This window comes from Saccopteryx bilineata, chromosome X (genome assembly GCF_036850765.1).
Source record: "Saccopteryx bilineata isolate mSacBil1 chromosome X, mSacBil1_pri_phased_curated, whole genome shotgun sequence".
In the NCBI taxonomy this organism is placed as follows: domain Eukaryota; kingdom Metazoa; phylum Chordata; class Mammalia; order Chiroptera; family Emballonuridae; genus Saccopteryx; species Saccopteryx bilineata.
The window spans coordinates 86,972,941-86,995,081 of record NC_089502.1 but is presented as its reverse complement, the minus strand read 5'-3'; positions in this window follow the sequence as shown (position 1 = coordinate 86,995,081).

Below are 22,141 nucleotides of genomic sequence, written 5' to 3'. Positions count from 1 at the left end.
ATCAGCAACTGTGCAGCAGGATTCTGTTGCCTTTCCAATGATCTTCTTGGGAGTCGCTGGCCAGAGGAAATCATCTGCATATTATAGGAGGACACAATTTACCTCTTCCCCTGGAAAGGCTGAGGGGTTGGCAGCCAAAGCCTCTCCAAATAAGGTGGGCAAAATGTTGAGTCCCTGAGGCAGACATTTCCAAGTTAGCTGGATTTTTTGCCGTGTGAGGTTCCTCCCATTTGAAGGTGAAGAGTGGCTGGCTCTTGGGAACCTGTTGTAAGCAGAAAAAGGCATCTTTAATGTCTAGGTAGGTGAACCAGCTAGCTCCAGAAGGAAGTTGACTCATGAGGGTATAAGAGTTTGGAACCACGAGTTGCAGAGTGATGACCGCATTGTTGACTGCCCACAGACCCTGGACTGGCCAGTATCTGCCCCATTAGGCTTCTTTACCAGTAATAGTGGAGTGTACCCGGGGGACTGGCATTCAGCTAAGATCCCAGCCTCTTTGAGTCTCTTTATATATTCTTGGATTCTGAGCCAAGACTCCCTGGGCACTGGGTATTGTCTTTGTCTCACTGGGATGGCACCAGGTTTGAAGTCCACTACCACAGGTGCATGGTTTTTGGCCATCCTGGGAGGATTCTCTTCTGCCCAGACCAGTGGGAATTCTTCTAAGAGTTCAGGAAAGTTTTCCTCATTTATCTCCTGGGCATGGAGCTTCCATTCAACCTCGCTGGGACTGTTACAGACAGGATCAGAATTTCCTCTTATGTTTCTAAAGTTAAGATGGCAAGTTTTCCAGGAGCAAAGGTTATTTGGACTCCTAGCTTAGTCAGTAGGTCCCATCCAAAAAAGGGGAGAGGATATTCAGGTAGATACAAGAATTCATGAACAACTTGATGTCCCATAAGTCAACACATTCAGGACTTATAGAAGGGTCCAGCAGTTTGGGCACCCGTGGCTCCAGTTATGGTGGCTTCCTGTTTGGTAAGGGTGCAACTGGTGTGGTGACCATCAAATGTTCTGCTCCTGTGTCCATCATAAAAGTCATTGGCTGACCCTCTACCATCATGCTGAGCATGGCTCCCAGGGCCTAATTTCATGGAGCCCAGTCTTACCTAATCGGAATCAACCCCAGCTAGCCTGAACAAGTTCTGGACTGCTTGGTTTTGTTGAGACTTTCCTTTCCTTGACTGAGCAGTTTTGGCAGTGGAGCCAGAGGCTGCTTTCCAGTTGGGGCATTCATTTTTCCAATGTCTGGTCTCTTTGCAGTATGCACATTGATCAGATCTCAGGGACTGGCATCCAGTCATTCTGCCTTTCCTGGGAGGTCCAGGCCTTTTAACCAGGTCAGGGTTCCAGAGGGCTGCAGCCAGGAGGGAGACTTGTTTCATTCTCTTATCAGCTTCTTGCTGATCTTCCCAGTCCTAGTTGACATAGACCTTGTTGGCAGCCTCTAACAATTGGGAGGCATTTATTTCAGCAAAGCCTTCTAATTTCTGGAGCATGTGGTGAATGTCAGGATAATATTGGGCTATGAAGATGGCATTGACCATTCATTGAGTTTTGGCTACCTCAGTATTGAACAGGGTGTAAACTTGGAATGCTTCACAGAACTGTTCATAATAGTCAGAGGGAGGCTCATCAGGGTTTTGAATCATGGAGGTGGTTTTGGACATATTGGTGGGCTTTTTAGCCCCTGCCCAGACTCTGTGCAGAAGTGCCTTGAGGTACAGAAGTAGGGAATTTCTTCTCCCTCAGTGTTGAAGTCCCAGTCTAGTTGGGTGTGTGGGGCCAAAGCCTTCATCCATGCCTCCACATCAAGGGTTCCTGGTGGAGCTTGATCTTGTAGCCATGTCTGGGTTTCAGTCAAGATTTGCCTTCGCTCTTCAGTGTTGAACAAGGTAAGAAGCAGCTGGTAGCAGTTGTCCCAAGTAGGTGGATGAGTTTGGGAGATGGACTCTAGGAGGTCTATGAGAGCATGAAGCTTCTCAGAATAGGAAGGCATGTGGTGCTTTCAGAGGCATATTAAGGTCAGTTGAGGCCCCAGGCACAGAAGAAAATATTGGGCCCCTTAAAAAAAAGAGACAGGGAAAATAAAAATACATGTTAACCATACTTTTAAATAAATCAAAAGTATTATGTGCTATAAATGTTAAAATTGCACAATGAAACCAAACTTGGTGTCATTAGAAAAAAGTGAAAGTTGGGGTTTTGCGGGGCCCTTCACAAGTTGGGGCCCAGGGTGTGTGCCCAGTGTGCCCACCATTAAATCTGCCTCTGGGTGCTTCCAGTTCAAAAGATCCAAGTAGTGAAGGGTTGATAATATAAGATGGGCTGTCCTAGCTGGATGCTGCCATCTGCATTTAGTTACTGGGGTCCTCAGTTCTCTCGAAGAGGCATCTGGTAAGTGGCTGTTTACTGGGCTGACAGCAGGTGTCTCCCAATAGATCCCAAGTCTAGCTTGTCAGGGTAGACTGGTGGTGGTGGACTCTCAGGCAAGTATCTGGTGCCAGCGGGGTGGTTGGGACATAAGGTAGGTGTATAGAGTTTTATTCTGGTTCTCTTTGATAAGTGGGCCTCATGCACCTGGGTCCCCCTAGGGACTAAGTTTGGGTCACAAGGATTCTACTCTGTCCCTTTTAATTAATGCAGAATCAAACCCACAGGGGCAGAGTCTGTGCTATTTGTAACCAAGAATCAATGTAAGGGAACTGATCCTGGGTGACCAGGATTTCCTGTCACTACCAGGTAGACTGCCGTGACTGCTGACAAGTCCAGGGTCCTTTCCGAGGGCCACCCAATCTGAAAGGTGCGCCACTCCAGTTTACAGAGGATGCAAAGCTTTACTGGGTCAGCTTTATGCCATAGTCATCAGAAAACCCCTTTTTAAAATTCCTAAACATGGAGTACAAGACGATGGGTTTGGACTGACCAGACCCCATTTCTACTCTAAATATGACCTTCGGATAACCCCTCCCATGTCCAGAGTCATGAAATAGAGTTGGAGCCCCTTTTTCAAAGGCCACTCAGTTCTCCACCCAGTCATGTCTCTTGCAAGACATGCAAGGCACATCTTGCCTAAGGTGCATTTGTCTCCCAAAAGGGAGAGAAGTCACCTGAATGCCTTATGATGTCACCATAGAACCACATATCAGGGCCTAGACAGACTCTTTTGGTTGTGCTGTGGAGTCACTATCAGTCAGTCATTCATACAAACACTCATTCAGAAGTTATAACATTTCCCCTCTTTTCCAGGGTATCCCCATCTGGTGTCTCAATCCTGAGACTGCGGGAGGTGATCAAGCTCCCCTTCTGTCCAGCGACGTGCCTGGCTGGGTGGCTGGTCCTGGGACCTTACCTTATCCAGATGTGCATCCTGAAAAGGTTAGTCTGTCTCTCTGTTGAGTCCAATTGGCCTTGGCTACCCTCAGATGTAGGGACCTCTGGGAAGGAGGTCCCAAGAAATATGTTGGGTGATACCACCTCGTTCACACAGAGGGCCCTAAATGCCCAGTAGCCACCGCCACTGGGCTGGTAGCACAAAGGGCCAGTGCGTTTGGCTTCCATGTCTGGGAACCAAATGTTACTGCAGACTGGAATGTCCAAGAAGCCAAGCGACACTTGGAGAGTTGGAAAACCAGTTTATTAGGCTGATGAGCCCAGAAGAGTTAGTACTCCGAAGTCTGAGCCCTAACCAGTAGGCTTCAGGGCCTTTTACAGCACTGGATAATGCAAGAAACAAGCAATGTTACAAAAGTAAAGCAAGATTTAGCAAAGTGTAACAGTTACACATGAAGCATTCTGCTTTGTCATTACTTAGTCATAGCCATATCAGGACAAGCCCTGTCTTGGTTCACCAGTCTGTCAAGGTGGAAATGCTGAGAAAGCAATCTCACAAGGCAGTTGGTAGGAAGCTATTCTAAGGATGAGGGAGGCTTGGGGAAGGATGAATATGGTTCTGCTGTATCTGTGACCTGGCCTTCACCCAACTGTGTTGGGCAGAAGGAATCACCTCAGGCAAACACTTTCTGAAATGACGGGTTAAGAAAGAAAGGTGCCCCTCCTGGGCACTATCATATTCCTGGGGCTGTAAAGCTCCTTTAACATAACTCTGATTGGAATTTGTTCATTTTCTTGTTTCAGAGTTGTTCTGTTCTCAGCATGTATGTATTTTCTGATGTATCTGATGAAAGAAAAAAAAAGGGAAAAAAAGCTCTTAAACAAATCAGCTACATTTTCATTCAGTTTGTTTTATGAACATGAATGGTTTAAACATCAGATGCTTTATGTTAAAAAAATGCAAGAAAATAAGTTGCAGCTTATGATATAAACCTCAGCAGGCTTTAATTTTCTGCCATGAATCTATATTAAAAAGATAATAAGGACATGAACAGTAAACTGATTCTATACATAAATTAGAGCTATCAAATGTGAATATTTGCCTTTACATAGTGATGTATGGAGATTTAGCCATCAAGTATGGGCTGGAGATGTTAATTGCTCTAAGCCTGAGTTGTAATCAGGCACCAGGGAAGAAGAATCATCAGACTAGATGAAGCAAACTGAGAAATCAAAACCATTAGAGTTGTCAGACTCTGCAACCCCACCCCCCTAACAGGAACTGAAATGCATATTGCTGGATGCCATTAGCAAGGCAAAGAGATCTCTTGGGAAGGGTGCCAGATTTGGCTTGTCTTTCTCCAGTTATGTTCTGAAGTGCCTGCAAGCTAGTCTTGCTCCAGGAAGAACTCAGTTATATCTACACAGGTCCTTAAACTGTCTCCCCTTAGTAAACTGCAGAGATGACAGCCAGTGCTCCTAAAACCACAAGCAGGCTGCTGAAAATTGTAAACATGCTTATTGATATGTTATAAAGTATTGCACCCCAGATTCTGAAAGGCACTCTACCTCATTTCATCGAGTTCACGTAGAGACACCCAGTCCAGATAAGTTTTGAAGAGTTTTATTAAAGGAGGAAATTTTAAATATGCTGCTGTATATGGGGGCATCTGCAGGCCCCAATTGTGCAGTCCCCAAAATAGTTCAGGGGTTGTTTATATACCCTTGATCACACATGGATGGGGGAGAGCATGACATTATGGCACAATCATTAACAAGATTATAACATTTGGGGATACACAGAAACATTAAGACTTTCAAGGTAACACAATCAAAGACATTTACAAATCTTTCAGGATTCCTCTTCCCTCACTAGCCTAGAGGTATTTTATTCTCAAGATTCTAGGAAGGGGGAGGAACTACAATCAATGCAACATGGTATGTAAATTTTGCCTCCTATTAAAAGAAAAGAAGTTTCTCGGTTAACCTTTATTCTAGATTTAAAACTAAATGACCCCTTGTTCTTGTAATCCAGAAACTGCTACATTCTTCTCCCTCCCTTCCCTAAAGAAGGGACAGGACAGGAAAGCCTGACAGGAAAGCCTGACCTTTCCTCCCAGAATATCAATATTAATTTTCAGCTTTTTAGTACCTTACAACAGATAAGCGTCCTTAAACAGTGCCATTATAGCAGACTAAATACAAGAGTGTGTAAAATGAAAACAGTTTACAGTGAAGATATCTTAATATTTAGAAGTTTCTAGTTTGCTTCAAAAAATAATTAATAAATCCAGTACCTTGAAGGTGGCCCTAAGTTTTAACTGGGCTAGAAGAAGGAGTCAGCCATTCCCTCCCCAACCTCTGCTGCCCACTCCTAGCCTGACCCCTTGTAAGCCTCATTCCCACCTGTCAGCCCCTCTGGGTAGGCAGTGGCAAGATTAGGGTGGATTTGAACTGGAATGACTCTCCTTCAAAGAGAGGCTCAACCACCCCCTTCCTGCACCAACTCTACAGGGGCCTTTGAGGCACAGAGACTGAGTGGCCTTGTACTGGCAGCTGCTCAGAGGGAGTTGGGCCAGGTGGTTTGCTTCCCAGGAATACTTCTAGGGGCTGGGGCCAAGGGGAGAGTGAGCTTCTAGGCCTGGGAACACCACTTTCTTGTATGAGTAAAAGAAGCCCTGGCCTTGGCTCTGGCCCCAGCCTGGCTACTTCACTTCTCACGAGATTCTCAGCACCTTCTGCAGCTGCTGAAGTAGAGGTGGGGAGGAGTTCCCCTTTCCCAAAGTGTGAAACCTTTTTGTGATTACCTAGCTACATTTTTCACAGGCTTTTTCTGTCTTTTGCTTATCTTGATCCTCACCACCAACAGCCCAAATAACATGAGAGAACTCAAACCTTGCAAGTTGTCTCATAGCTTCTCTCTAAGACTCTCATAGCTACAGCCCCCCATCCCAGCCTCCCACCCCTGAAAATCTTGGAGAGGTCTGCAATTATTGATTATTTCTTACTTTCAAGTCTATAAATACACCAACATTTTTCATCCAGGGATTCATGGCTGTCTATGAAGCCAATATCCACGGCCATCATCACAGCCACCTGGCCCATGCAGGTTCACATTGGATTCAGCAGTCAGTAAAGAAACAACGGAGCCAAAAACTGGTGAGCCATCATCTTTAATCCTAGCTTGCACCTGGCGGGCAAGTAAAATCACACACTGGGCTCCAAAACCACTCATTCAGTGCTCACAAAGCTACTGACTTATCCAAGTTTTCTAGAATTAAAGGTTTCTAGCTCACCAGACTTATTCACCTCTGTTCCCCATCTCCTTCCTTCTCCCTGCACAAACTGGCTTCTCACTGAGCACTCCACCATCTTGGCTGCTTCTCCTGGCCTCCTCCATGTGGCGTTTCTCTGATCTCCTCTGTAATGCTAATCTCAGAAACTGAGAGAGCAAGCTCTGGGTCTGCCCCACTTTATAGTGCAGAAATCAAAACCTTTTAATCTAATATACAAAATAGGGAAGTCTCTAATACAAAGTCACTTATCTGAGGCATGATGGGATTGTACCACCCCACATGAAAAGGGTGGGAAAGGCTTAGTCTTAAAAACCAAGCCCCAAGCTACAAGGATCCTGCCTGCCCACAGCCTGCCCCCAACACACATTAATATCGCCTGGGTGATGGGCATCCATGTGGGCAGCACCATCTTTAACAAAGTGAGCATAATATATTTTATCTGCCCAACACTGTCCTTGGAAGGTTAAAATATAGTTGTTTCTGAACATGCCAATAAATTAATAGAAGAAAGTAAACAATTTCTTCGCTGGCCTCCTAACCCCTTGACAGACCTGTTGGGCTGCTCACCTCACTAATGTGCCCACCAGTTTCCCTGGGCATGCTCTTGTTCTTCTAAGGCTAGAGACAGCTGGCAAACTGAGCTAAAGATAACATGAACAAGAGATAGAAAACAAGCAGCCACCACCCAAGCAAAAACAATGTCTGCTCATATATTAGCCCTCTGCACCAGAAGCCCACATTGGGTAGACCAAGAGGGGCTTGGTCTCCCTGGGCTTTCTGAGGTGTGCCCACACTGGTGTTAACCTGGTGGAGGAGGGAATACAAGCTAGAGAAAGTACTCTTTATCATCATGGTTCTAGGAGAGCACGCTATCCCCAGAGTTGTGATAGGATTGGTGGGGTGGAGACAGAGGGTCTCATGACTGACATGGTCTCCCATCCCTGTGCAGCAAGAAGCCAGTGGTGAACCAGGTGGCACAAGAGGCCCTGGTACACCTGGAGCCTTGAGCTGGTCATTCCCAGAGAGCCTGTAGGAGGGAAAGGCAGGCTCCTTCAGGTCAGTCAGGCCCCAGGCCTAAGCTACTGACAGTTAGGGATATCAGGCCCACAGGAGACAGGGCAGTGCATAAGGTCACCTATAAGCCAGGGCTGACCTGGGGTCCCAGTATCCTTGGCCAGGATTTTCAGTAGGGCCTTCCCAGGCTCCCATGGGTTCTGGAGGACCCAGCAGCCACATTCTAAGACTATCGGGAGTTACAGGTTTACTGCAGGGGCTTCAATGAGATTTTCTCCTTGGGCTTGCACTGGTAACTCTGGTCACTTGCTGGAGGTGACATTTACTGAGCCAATGGTCCTCAAAAATACAGGACACATTTCAGAAGCAACTATTCTGACCCTGAGATGGTCCTGGAGCTGGCTGAGAGGACATTTACAATGGGTACTCAGGGAAGTCATGGGTGACCTTCTCCCTCCCTGTCAAAGGACTTTCTCCCCACAAGCATAAGAGCACTGCCATTTGTAGGACAATAGTTTTCCCAGCTTTTTCTGGTACTAGACCTCTCTGAAAAAGAGAACAGGCCACACTGGTGGCTGGCACACAGGCAGGTCCCATCCTAAAGATGGCATTCATGGTCTTTTTGATGTAACCAGCAGTGACTAGTGGCAGAATCTCATACCAAAACATCAAAATGACAGCTCAGCGATGTCCCCAACATGGCAAGAATCACCTGCAGAAATACAGTCTCAAGTTCAGTCCTCTCCTCCCCACTGAGCTCTCACCTGGCCATCCAAGGGAAGCCAGCATGAACAGAGGAGGCCACAGGACAGAGGACAGGATTTGGAAAGTGAGACCTCCATGAGACAAGCCTGAGGCACTAAGGCAGAAAGAGTCCAGCCTGGCAGGGGATTCTGGGCACCAATAGGGACAGGTAGCTGGGGCCCCCAGGAATTCCTTCAGGCAGCAGAAGGACCTGAAGCTTAAGGCACAAGGCTCCAATGATCTGAAGGGGTTTGGTTGAACCAGAAACCTGGTGACCACAGTGACAAAAGACAGGTTGAATGTGAGAGGGGGGCCATCATTTCCTTGGGCTCAACTCATCAGCCCAAACTCATCAGCCCTCTTTCTTTCCTGAACACTAGAACGGTACATTCAATAGCATACTAGACATATCCACTTAGGTATTCCTTAAACTCCTTTAACTAACTGTGGTCAACTATGAACTTTAGTCTCCCCCTGATTTCCCTTCAAAGAACACTGAGATAGTGCTTAAAAGGAGTCCCCCAGTCTCTGTCTGAAGTCCAGACCTGTCTTCCCAACTCCTTCCCGGCTTCTCCCCCAGAATGACCCATGGGTTCCTCAGTCGTATAGGGCTCCACAGAAGAATCTTTTGCCTTTCACCTCAGACCCATCTAGCAATGATGCCACCAACACCAGGCACCAAGGTTGGGTCTTGTCCTCCTCTATGTCTTCTCAACCCTAACATGTTATCCCTCTGTACTGATGGGAAGTCTTGAATTTCAATCTTAAATACATCAAGTGGATTTGCTGGGCCTCCCTGGGTTTGGCATCCAGCTGAGACCACGCTACAGTCACACTTTCCAGGCAGTGAAATTCAAACTATAGAAATCACCAATTAGAGCTCATTTGAGGTATGTATGTATTCTGTTTTTCATGACTACTTCTGGTGATTTTCATTTTTAAAAATTTTTATTTTTGATTTGAGAGAGAGAGATTGAGAGAGAAAGGCAAGGGAGAAGTGGGAAGCATCAACTTATAATAGTTGCTTCTTGCATGTGCCTGGACCAGGCAAACCCAGGTGACCTCAGCATTCTAGGTCAATGCTCTATCCACTGCACCACCACAAGTAAGGCTATTTCTGGTGATTTTCTAGTACCCAATTGTTTGACTGGTCATAGACCTTTCCCCTAAGCTGGTTTCTTTGTTCAGGCATAACTTCAGTGTCAGGAATTACGCCCAATGCTACAGGCCTGCCATGTACCCCACTTCTTAGACCCAAAATAGACATCTCAGCTGAGCCTTTTAGAATGGGGACTTCCCTCTCAGCTGCTTGTGGAATTGAGTTTTGTCAAAACTGAGACATGTTTATGACAAAAGTGGCCCCATAGTCCACTAAACCACAGTTCTGCCTTTCTTATTTTCTTTTCTGGAAGTAAAGCTTGTAAGGAACATGGTCTTTTATTTTTTCTTAGCTTATAGGACACATCCCCTTCACAAAGCAAAAAGAAAAGATCAGGAACAAAACACCAGACCCATGTCTGTTAAAAGGCTGCTGTTTTGCATTCTTGAAAGAGTTGATAACATCTAGAAACAAATAAGTCAGGTAAAAGACTATTAGACTGATGCAAGCACTCTAACCTTCCAGTCCATTCCTTTTTAACTGCGTAAGTGCCAGCTGAACTACCAGCACTTGGAAGTGAAATTGAACCCAAGGATTTCCCCAGCTATCTGAAATGAAACTTTCACTTCTATAATTAGAGTCCCAGAATGTCAGGGCTGTGGAGTCTTTAAGATCAGCTGGCCCGTCCCCATCATGAGACTGACAGCTAGACTGGGAGGCCCAGCTTGAGGCTTACCCCTACTTCCCTCCCTGATAGTGTCCTTCCTGCCATTGCTTTTACTACTAGTTCTTTTCACCATGTTTGTTTTTTCCTCACAGATACAGTAGGTGTTCACTATTTCCTTGGTAAAGGAAATCCGAGCTCTTCTGTAGTCTTTCAGGGTACAGGGCTTGGATCCACCAGACAGCATTTTCAGTAAGTGGCTGTCAAATTTCTTTCTCTAGAGACCCCAACACTTATCGGAGAACACATAGTACTTCCACCTGACTTTGAATACTCTCAGTGATCTGCTCTCAACCTTATCTAGCACCTTTCTTACCTGGTGTCCTACATTCCTCTATGCCTGACAGCTCTGTTCCCTGAACACATCATGCAGTGTCCCACTTTCCCAGCTCTAGCTGTTTCCTCAGATAAATGCTATTTGATTCTGGCTGCCTACCAAGGCCCTTCTCTTTTGTCAAGGCCCATCTTCAGGATTCTATCCTCTGTAAAACATTTTTAAAGAGAGCTCCATCAATGTTCTCCCTCCTTCTACTACAATTTACTCATTTATATCATAAATATTTTTATTATGTGCCAGGTATGGTTCTAGGCACAGGGGATACAACAGTAAACAAGACAGAAAAACCTCTGCCTTCAGGGAGCTAATACTCCAGTACAGAAGAGAGGCAATAAAGGAGACAAGTAAATGACGGAGAATTTTAGAGATGAAAGTAACTTTTCTTTCTGTGCTTCCTGGATATTCTTACCACTGTGTTGCCCTATTTCCCTCTGTTCTGTGGTGTAGTTACTTCATTTGTACTTCTATCTGATGATCACTAGAGGGTGAGCTCCATGAGAATTAGGGTCAAGGTCTGTTTTGTTTGGCAGCTCCCACAGCAACAGGCCTAGGGCAAACACTCAAGATGATGTTTGCAAAATGAGTGGGTAAATGAATGAGGGAATGGGTGAATGGGTAAGTGAGTGAATGAATGGGGGGCAGAAATGAGAATCTAACTCAGAATACTTGTGTGTTTGGCTTTTATAAAACAAGGCTTTTATGTTGGAAGGTTGATGGCTTGAATATAGGATTTATGAGACTCAGGAATAAAGTCATCATTGACTTTCAGACCTTAGAACAAATGAGAAGTGGCTACAGAAACTCAAGATCTCAAATTCATGGCCTGTGCCACACTTGAGACTCATTTCACTATGGACTCTATCGTTCAGGGGAAGATGACTCAGTCTCTCACACCAGGACATGATTGCATAATACCTTTGATTTCTTCTGCAATCAGCAGTAGTACTCAAAATGAGAGGCTTTTGTATTTTCATATAGAAGAAAAACAGTAAATTCCAATTATTCCCATAAAACATTCTTTAATGTGTTCGAATAAACTGATTATGTTGCCAAAGTCCTTTTTAATTATTTGACAAATACTTTTATATCATTTTAACCAAGTGAATTTTATCCTAAATCTTAATTTTATTTGATGTTTAAGTGGTTATGAGAATGAATTTATAACCTAAAATGTGAATGGCCTCTTTTTAAAAATCCAATTGGTGTTGTAACTGAGTTGCAAACACTATTTTAGTCTTTTCACAACATAATCTTCTATGGAATTTTATTTTCCCAAGAGACTTGATTTGTCTGCTCTTCATATATTATACATTTAGTCTCTGTAAATATGCTTTTGGTTCTTCAATAATAATAATAGAACTGAATGTTTTGTGTATGCATATCAGCATCAGGGGTAGGAAGTTGAGAGGAAGATTGTTACATGCATTTAACATACTAAGCCAAAACAAAAATTAACATTTACAAGTATTTACAAGTATCTAATATATCCTTGAAATATGTTTCATATTTTTTCATGAATTGACCTAGGGGTAGCCATTTTTGGGTTTTTTTTCTTAATTTTTCCTTTAGTTTAGGTTACTTTTTTGTTGTTGTTATAGTTTTAACCATTATAAAAGCAGTTGTTTAACTATCAAATTGTGTGCTTTAGATGTCCTACCATCTATATGGATTCAGATCTCAAAACAGATACAACCAACAATGCTAGAGATTCCAAGATGATGATAGAGTAGATGGATATTCCAATTGCCACCTCCCAGAACCAAACTAGAATTACAACTAAATTTAAGAACAATCATCCTGAGAAACCAACTTAGGACTAAATGAAGAGAAGTACATAACCAAGAAGTCACAGAAGCCACATCAAGACTGTTAGGAAGGGCAAAGACTTGAAAAGGGCTGATCTCACTCCCAGGAGTACATGGTGGCTGAGGGTCCAAAGGAACTCTCAGTAGCAGTGAGGTTTTCCCTGTGAGGTGTGGGTCCTAAGTCTCAGGCCAGAAGCCCTGGTCTAAAGCACCAAAGCCTAGAATAGGTGCCCACATAGTATTTGGAGGTGAAAAATGGAGAGGTTTTTGTCTGTAAGAGATGGGAATTCTTAAAGACTCAGACACCCTCTTAAAAGGCCAATGCAGAAAATCTCCTTCAGAGCCACTTACTCAGGCTCTGGCAGAAGGAGGGTTGAGAGTACAAGAAAGAGTTGCATGAGGAGAGTGTGAAATTGGTGGCCTTAGGGAAAGACGCAGTGGGGGACATCCATAGAAACTGCTGTGCTGAATCATTCTCCAATACTACAGTCACCATCTTTCTTGGGTGGAGCAGTTCCCTTCATGAGGCAGCAGCCTAGGGGAAAATAAATGTTTCACTCTTGGGAATCTCTTTTGTTTCAACCTATGGAGATTGGGCCCTGCTGAGAAGTAAGCAGCCTTGGCCAGGAAGTAGGGGTGTAAGAATGACTCAGTTGTCTGGAGTTGAGACTGGAACTCCCCACCCCCCACTTTCTCAAGAATATGACTGGTGCTTCTGCCTCATGGGAGAGTCAGTAGAAACTGTCTAGAATGTAGGCAGACCAAATCTCTGGGTTTTAGAGATCACACCCATTGAACTTCTAGTGGTGATACCTTATTGAGGTCTGTGAAAAATTCAGGACAGGCAAGACTTGTGGTGGTGCAATGGATAAAGCCTTGACCTGAAATGCTGAGTTTACCAGTTTGAAACCCTGGGCTTGCCCAGTCAAGGCACATGCAAGAAGTAACTATTACAAGTTGATGATTTCCCTTTCTCTTTTCTCTAAAACCAGTAAATAAAATCTTTAAAAAATGTTTCAGGACAGACTGACATCTGGGGCACCAAGATAGAAGCCATAATCACCACCGTTCATAATCCCTGAATTGCTCCAGGCTCTATATTCTACCAGAGGCTTTCTCAGGGGAAAGCCCAACAGCAGCCAGTAGACAGAGGCAGCAGGAGGCATTCTATCTCAGGGAACCTTGGGTCTTTTGCTGACTTTCCCCCAGGTCTGGTATGGATAAAAGCCAGCCTAGGTGTGCAGCTTGGTCCTCTCTTGTGCACCTAAGCCAGGCAGAGGCATCCAGAAACTCTGGATTGCCTGTACCTCCAAAAAAGGTTGCTGAGGGCCAATCATAGGCAGTCTCTTACACTGGTCTGCACCAGTTTCCCTCCTAAGAGGCCCAGAACCAACATATCCAGTGGCCAGCTATAGACTAGTACATCAGAACAGGACCAACTAGCTTTTATAGCAGCATATCCAAAGGGTAATGGTGTCAGGCACCAAGCCCAACTGAGGCAAATTCCATTTTTTGTGGTCAACACCTACACAACAGTTCACACATATTGGCCTGAGTAGAGTCTCACAAGTCAGCCAACCCATGTCCAGGATATCCTTCCTGCTGTGATAAATTCCTCAGGGGGAGAGAATAGAGGATTAGAGCAAAGACATTCAAAGTGTAAATTCCTTGGTGCCTATTGTTGGGACTGGTGAAGGGGCTTGGCCACCTTCTATAGGGGGACACAATCAGCCCCCATGGAAGACTCTCAGTCTTATTACCTGAGACAAGGGATTTCCTAGCTGAAAGAGTTTCTGCAAAGGGGACTTTTGCCCCACCCAATCTGAACTTGCTGCTCACCTCACTGGGAAGGAATACAATTGGATTATCCAGGGGCGGCTGAGGGATTAGACCCTAGAGTAAGGGGCACTTTTCCCATACTGAGCTCCTGACCAAAAGACTGCTGAAGTATGGGGTTCCACTAATGTTGTTATCCTGACCTTAGTGCCCTAACTCACTAAACTTGTAACTTATGAAGGGTTGGTAGAATGAGGCCAGTCTGCCTCACTGTATAGTCAGTCTTCCCACAGACTACCCTCTGGGAAGACCAGGTAGCTGAACGGGGAGGTGAAGCAGCTAAAAAGTCAAGGCAAATTTTTTTTCTTTAATTTTATTTAGAAAATTAACTTTAACATGGTGACATTGATCAATAAGAGTACGTAAGTTTCAAGAAAACATTTCTCTAGCATTTGAACTGTTGATTATGTTGTATACCCATCACCCAAAGTCAAATCATTTTCTGTCACCTTATATTGGTCCCACTTTACAGCCTTCCCACAACCACCTTCTCCTGTTCCTTCCCCCTTATCCCCTTCCCCCAGTAACCACTTCACTTTTATCTGCTTTCATGAGTCTCAGTTTTATATCCCCCCATGTGTGAAATTATACAGATCTTAGCTTTTTCTCTCTTACTTATTGCACTCAGTATAATGTTCTCAAGGTCCATCCATATTGTCATAAATGGCACTATGTCATCATTTTTATGGCTGAGTAGTATTCCACGGTATATATGTACCACTTCTTCTTTACGCAATCCTCTATGGAGGGACACTTCGGCTGTTTTCATGTCTTGAGCACTGTGAATAATGCTGTGATGAACATGGGGGTGCATGTGTTTTAATGTACCAATGTTTTTGAGGTTTTGGGGGTAAATACTCAGTAGAGGGATTACTGGGTCTTATGGTAAATCAATTAAAAAATTTTTGAGAAACCACCATACTTTATTCCATAATGAATGAACTAATTTGCATTTCCACCACCAGTGAATGAGAGTTCTTTTCTCCACAGCCTCTCCAACACTTGTTATTACTTTTCTTGTTGATAATAGCCTATCTAACAGGTGTGAGGTGGTATCTCATTGTAGTTTTGATTTGCATTTCTTGAATAGCTAGTGAAGATGAACATCTTTTTATATATCTGTTGGCCATTTGTATGTCCTCTTGGGAGAAGTGTCTGTTCAGGTCCTTTCTTCATTTTTCAATTAGATTGTTTGTTTGTTTGTTGCTGAGTTTTCTGAGTTCTTTCTATATTTTGGATATTAACCCCTTATCAGAACTGTTGTTTGCAAATATAATCTCCCATTTAGCTGACTGCCTATATGTTTTGTTGTCTGTTTCTTTTGCTGGACAGGAAGTTTTTAGTTTGATATAGTCTCATTCACTTATTTTTGCCTTTACTTCCCTTGCCTTTGTGGTCAAAATCATAAACTGTTCTCTATGGCCAAAGTCTATGAGCTTAGTACTTATGCTTTCTTCTATGTGATTTATTGTTTTGGATCTTCTATTTACATCTTTTAACCATTTTTGAATTAATTTTTGTGTAGGGGGCACACTGTAGTCAAATTTTATTCTTTTGCATGTGGCTTTCCAATTTTCCCAGCACCATTTATTGAAGAGGCTTTCTTTTCTCCATGTTTGGTTTTGGCTCCTTTGTCAAAGATGATTAGTCCATTTATATGTTGTTTTATTACTGGGCCCTCAAATCTGTTCCATTGTTCTGTATGTCTGTTTTTCTACCAATATAATGCTGTTTTCATTATCTGGCTCCATAGTATAATTTGAGGTCAGGTAGTGTGATATCTCTGGCTTCATTCTTATTCCTCAGGATTGCTTTGGCTATTCAGCATTTTTTTTTTTGGTTCCATACAAACCTGGTAATATTTTGTTCTATTTCTTTAAAAATTCACATGGGGATATTTTGGGAGATTGCATTAAATTTGCACGTTGCTCTGGGTAATATGGCCAATTTAACAATGTTAATTCTTCCAATTCATGAACATGGAATATTTTTCCATTTTATTATGTCTTTTCAATTTTTTCAGTAATGTTTGTAGATTTTGGTATATGGTCCTTCACATCCTTTTTTATGTTTATTTTTGGGTATTTTTGTTGTTGTTGCAATTGTAAAAGAAATTGTTTTTTTGAGTTTTTTTCCCAATTTTTCAACATTGGTGTATAGGAAAGCAGTAGAATTTTGTATATTGATTTTGCATCCTGCGACTTTACTGTATTGGTTTATTGTTTTTAATAGTTTTTTGGTGGAATCTTTGGTGTTTTTTATATATAGAATCATGTTATCTGCAAAAAGTGATACCTTTACTTCTTTCTGATATGAATGGGTTTTATTTTTTTCCTTTGCTGATTGCTTTGGCTAACATTTTCAAAACTATGTTGAATAAGAGTGAAGAGAGGGGGCAGTCTTGTCTCCTTCCTGATTTTAGAGGAAAAGCCTTCATTTTTTCACCATTCACCATATTAGCTGATGGTTTTTCCTATATGGCCTTTATTATGTTGCGATACTTTCCTTCTAATCTGATTTCAGTGAGTGATCTAAACATAAAGGGATGTTTTATCTTACCAAATATCTTTCCTGCATCTATTGATAGGATCATATGAATTTTGATCCTTGATTTGTTGATGTGCTGTATTATGTTGATCGATTTCCATATGTTGAACTATTCTTGTATTCCTGGAATAAATTCCACTTGATCTTGATGTATTATTTTTTCAGTGTGTTGTTCTATTCAATATGCTAGTATTTTGTTTAGGATTTTTGCATCTGTATTCATTAGCCTTAGAGATATTAATCTGTAGGGTTTTTTTTTTTTTGGTACTGTTCTTGCCACATTTTGGTATGAGGGTTATGTTGGCCTCATAAAATGTTTTAGAGAGTATTGCTTCTTTTATTTTTTGGAAGACTTAGAGAAGGGGAGGTACCAAATCTTTTTTGAATATTTGGTAGAGTTCACCAGTGTAGCCATCTGCTCTGGGACATTTGTTTATGGGGAAGTTTTTGATAGTTGTTTCTATTTCCTCCCTGCTTATCAGTCTATTTGGTTTTCCACTTCTTAGTGGTTCAGTCTAGGAAGATTGTATAGTTCTAGGAATTTATCCATTTCCTCAAGGTTTTTGAATTTGGTGACATGTAATTTTTCATAATATTCTACTATGATCCTTTTTATAACTACATATGATGTCTGTAGTAATTTCTCTTGTTTTATTTCGGATTTTGTTTATACGAGTCCTTCCTCTTTTTTCCTCCATGAGTCATGCCAGCAGTTTATGTACTTAATTGACCTTTTCAGAGAACCAGCTCTTTGTTGTATTATAATTATTTTTTGCTATAGCTTTTTCTGTTCTCTATTTCATTTAGTTCTGCTCTAATTTTACTATTTCTTTTCTTCTGCTGACTCTGGGTTGCCTTTGTTCTTCTTTTTCTAGTTCCTTAAGATGTGATGTTAAGCTCTTTATTTGGGATCTCTCTTGTTTCTTGATATAAGCCTATAATGATATAAACTTTCCTCGCATTACCGCTATTGCTGCATCCTAGAAATATTGATATGCCATGTTGTCATTTTCATTTGTCTATATATATCCTTTAATCTCTGCTTTTATTTCTTCTTTGACCCACTCATTTTTTAGAGGTATATTGTTTAATTTCTATATTTAAAATTTTTTTATTCATTTTAGAGAGGAGAGGGAGAGACAGAGACAGAGAGAGAGAGAGAGAGAGAGAGAGAGAGAGAGAGAGAACGGGGGGAGGATCTGGAAGCATCAACTCCCATATGTGCCTTGACCAGGCAAGCCCAGGGTTTTGAACTGGCGACCTCAGCATTTCCAGGTCGGTGCTTTATCCACTGCACCACCACAGGTCAGGCCTTTAATTTCTATATTTTGAGAGTTCTTTACTTCCTTTTATAGTTGAATTCTAATTTCAAAGCTTTATGGTCAGAAAATATGCTTGGTGTAATTTTAATCTTCTTGAATTTGTTGATGTTAGTTTTGTGGCCCAACATATGATGTATTCTGGAGAATGTTGTATGCACACCAGAGAAGAATGTATAATTTGACGTTTTGGGATGAAATGTCCTGTATATTAATGTTTTGTACATGTGGTCTAGTGTGTCACTTAAAGCTGATACTTAATTTTTAAATTTATTTATTTATTTTAATTTATTGTGTTTACATAGATTCAAGTGTCCCATCGAGTATATTCCCCCCATCCCAGTGTTTCCTTCAAATTCCCTCTTGCCTCCCTCCCATCCACGCCCTCCGTCCTTCCCTCCAGAATTTGCTTTTCTTTTTTTTATTTTTTAATTTTAATAATTTTATTTTATTAATGGGGCAACATAAATAAATCAGGATACATATATTCAAAGATAACATGTCCAGGTTATCTTGTCATTCAATTATGTTGCATACCCATCACCCAAAGTCAGATTGTCCTCTGTCACCTTCTATCTAGTTTTCTTTGTGCCCCTCCCCCTCCCCTTTTCCCTCTCCCTCTCCCCCTCCCCCCATGTAACCACCACACTCTTATCAATGTCTCTTAATCTCACTTTTATGTCCCACCTACGTATGGAATAATGCAGTTTCTGTTTTTTTCTGATTTACTTATTTCACTTCGTATAATGTTATCAAGATCCCACCATTTTGCTGTAAATGATCCGATGTCATCATTTCTTATGGCTGAGTAGTATTCCATAGTGTATATGTGCCACATCTTCTTTATCCAGTTATCTATTGATGGGCTTTTTGGTTGTTTCCATGTCCTGGCCACTGTGAACAATGCTGCAATGAACATGGGGCTGCATGTGTCTTTACGTATCAATGTTTCTGAGTTTTTGGGGTATATACCCAGTAGAGGGATTGCTGGGTCATAAGGTAGTTCTATTTTCAGTTTTTTGAGGAACCACCATACTTTCTACCATAATGGTTGTACTACTATACATTCCCACCAACAGTGTATGAGGGTTCCTTTTTCTCCACAGCCTCTCCAACATTTGCTATTACCTGTCTTGTTAATAATAGCTAATCTAACAGGTGTGAGGTGGTATCTCATTGCAGTTTTGATTTGCATTTCTCTAATAACTAAAGAAGATGAGTATCTTTTCATATATCTGTTGGCCATTTGTATTTCTTCCTGGGAGAAGTGTCTGTTCATGTCCTCCTCCCATTTTTTTATTGGATTGTTTGTTTGTTTGTTGTTGAGTTTTATGAGTTCTTTGTATATTTTGGATATTAGGCCCTTATCTGAGCTGTCGTTTGAAAATATCATTTCCCATTTAGTTGGCTTTCTGTTTATTTTGTTATCAGTTACTCTTCCTGAGCAAAAACTTCTTAGTCTGATGTAGTCCCATTCATTAATTTTTGCCTTCACTTCTCTTGCCTTTGGAGTCAAATTCATAAAATGCTCTTTAAAACCCAGGTCCATGAGTTTAGTACCTATGTCTTCTTCTATGTACTTTATTGTTTCAGGTCTTATGTTTAGATCTTTGATCCATTTTGAGTTAATTTTAGTACAGGGGGACAAACTGTAGTCCAGTTTTATCCTTTTGCATGTGGCTTTCCAGTTTTCCCAGCACCATTTATTGAAGAGGCTTTCTTTTCTCCATTGTGTGTTGTTGGCCCCTTTATCAAAAATTATTTGACTATATATATGTGGTTTTATTTCTGGGTTTTCTATTCTTTTCCATTGGTCTGAGTGTCTATTTTTCTGCCAATACCATGCTGTTTTGATTGTCGTGGCCCTATAATAGAGTTTGAAGTCAGGTATTGTAATGCCCCCAGCTTCATTCTTTTTCTTTAGGATTGCTTTGGCTATTCAGGGTTTTTTATAGTTCCATATAAATCTGATGATTTTTTTGCTCCATTTCTTTAAAAAATGTCATTGGAATTTTGATGGGAATTGCATTAAATTTGTATATTGCTTTGGGTAATATGGCCATCTTGATTATATTTATTCTTCCTAACCAAGAACAAGGAATATTCTTCCATCTCATTATATCTTTTTCGATTTCCCTTAACAATGGTTTATAGTTTTCATTATATAAGTCCTTTACATTCTTTGTTATGTTTATTCCTAAGTATTTTAATTTTTTTGTTGCAATCGTGAAGGGGATTATTCTTTTGAGTTCGTTCTCAATTGTTTCATTGTTGGCATATAGAAAGGCTATTGACTTCTGTATGTTAATTTTGTATCCTGCGACCTTACTGTATTGACTTATTGTTTCTAGTAGTCTTTTTGTGGATTCTTTGGGGTTTTCTACTCTCTAAAACACTGTGTTATGTATATATAATTTCACCAATCTCTTTCCCTTCTCTGTTCTCACTTTCTTTCTTTTATTCTAGCATATTCTTTTTTTATTGATTTTAATTTATTGTGTTTACATAGATTCTAGTGTTGCCCTGAATGCATAACCCCTCCCCTATATTCCCCTCAACATCTCCCTTGCCCCCTCCTTATAACACCCTCCAATCCTTCCGTTCAGATTTATCCTATCATTCCCTTTCCCTCTGTTCTCTTTTCCTCTGGTCTCTTTGATCTCTCCAGTGTCTCAATTTTGTTCCTCAGTTCACATTGTTTATTAGATTCCTCAAATGAGTGAGGTCATATGATATTGTTTTTATTCTGTCTGCCTTATTTTATTTAACATGATAGTTACAATGTCCATCCATGTTGTATCAAAAGGTAAATTTCCTTCTTTTATTTTTTTTTGTATTTTTGTGAAGCTGGAAACGGGGAGAGACAGTCAGACAGACTCCCGCATGCACCTGACCAGGACCCACCAGGGGTGACGCTCTGCCCACCAGGGGGCGATGCTTTGCCCCTCCAGGTCTCTCTCGCTCTGCAGAGACCAGAGCCACTCTAGCGCCTGAGGCAGAGGCCATGGAGCCATCCCCAGTGCCCGAGCCATCTCGGCTCCAATGGAGCCTTGGCTGCAGGAGGGGAAGAGAGAGACAGAGAAGAAGGAGGGCGGGGGTGGAGAAGCAAATGGGCGCTTCTCCTATGTGGCCTGGCCGGGAATCGAACCTGGGTCCCCCGCATGCCAAGCCGACGCTCTACCGCTGAGCCAACCAGCCAGGGCCTGATTTCCTTCTTTTTAATGGCCCTATAAGTATTCTATTTTATATTTGTACCACTACTTTTTAATCCACTTGTCCACTGAAAGACACTTGGGCTGTTTCCAGATCTTTGCTATTGTGAACAATGCTGCCATAAATATGGGGGTGCATTTCTCCTTTTGAAATAGTGCTATGGTGTTCTTGGGGTATATTCCTAAAAGATGGGATAGCTTGGTCAAAAGGCAGTTCGATTTTTAATTTTTTGAGGAATCTCCATACTTTTTTCCACTGTGGCTGCAACAGTCTGCATTCCCATCAGTAGTGCAGGAGGGTTCCCTTTTCTCCACATCCTTGCCAGTACTTATTCTGTGTTCTTTTCTTGATGAGCACCATTCTAACTGGTGTGAGGTGATATCTCATTGGGGGTTTTAATTTGCATTTCTCTAATGATTAGTGATGTTGAGCATTTCTTCATATGCCTATTGGCTATCTGTATGTCCTCTTTAAAGAATAGTCTATACATTTCTTCTGCCCATTTTTTGACTGAATTGTTTATCTTCCTGGTGTTGAGTTTTACAAATTCTTTATAAATTTTGGTTATTAACACCTTATCAGATGTATTGTCAAATATATTCTCCCATTCTATAGTTTGTCTTTTTATTCTATTATTATTGTCTTTACTTGTACAAAGCTTTTTAGTTTGATATAGTCCCATTTGTTTATCCTGTCTTTTATTTCACTTACCTGTGGAGATAAATCAGCAAATATATTGCTATGAGAGATGTCAGAGAGCTTACTGCCTATGTTTTCTTCTAAGATGCTTATGGTTTCACAGCTTACATTTAAGACTTTTATCCATTTTGAGTTTATTTTTGTGAATGGTGTAAGTTGGTGGTCTAGTTTAATT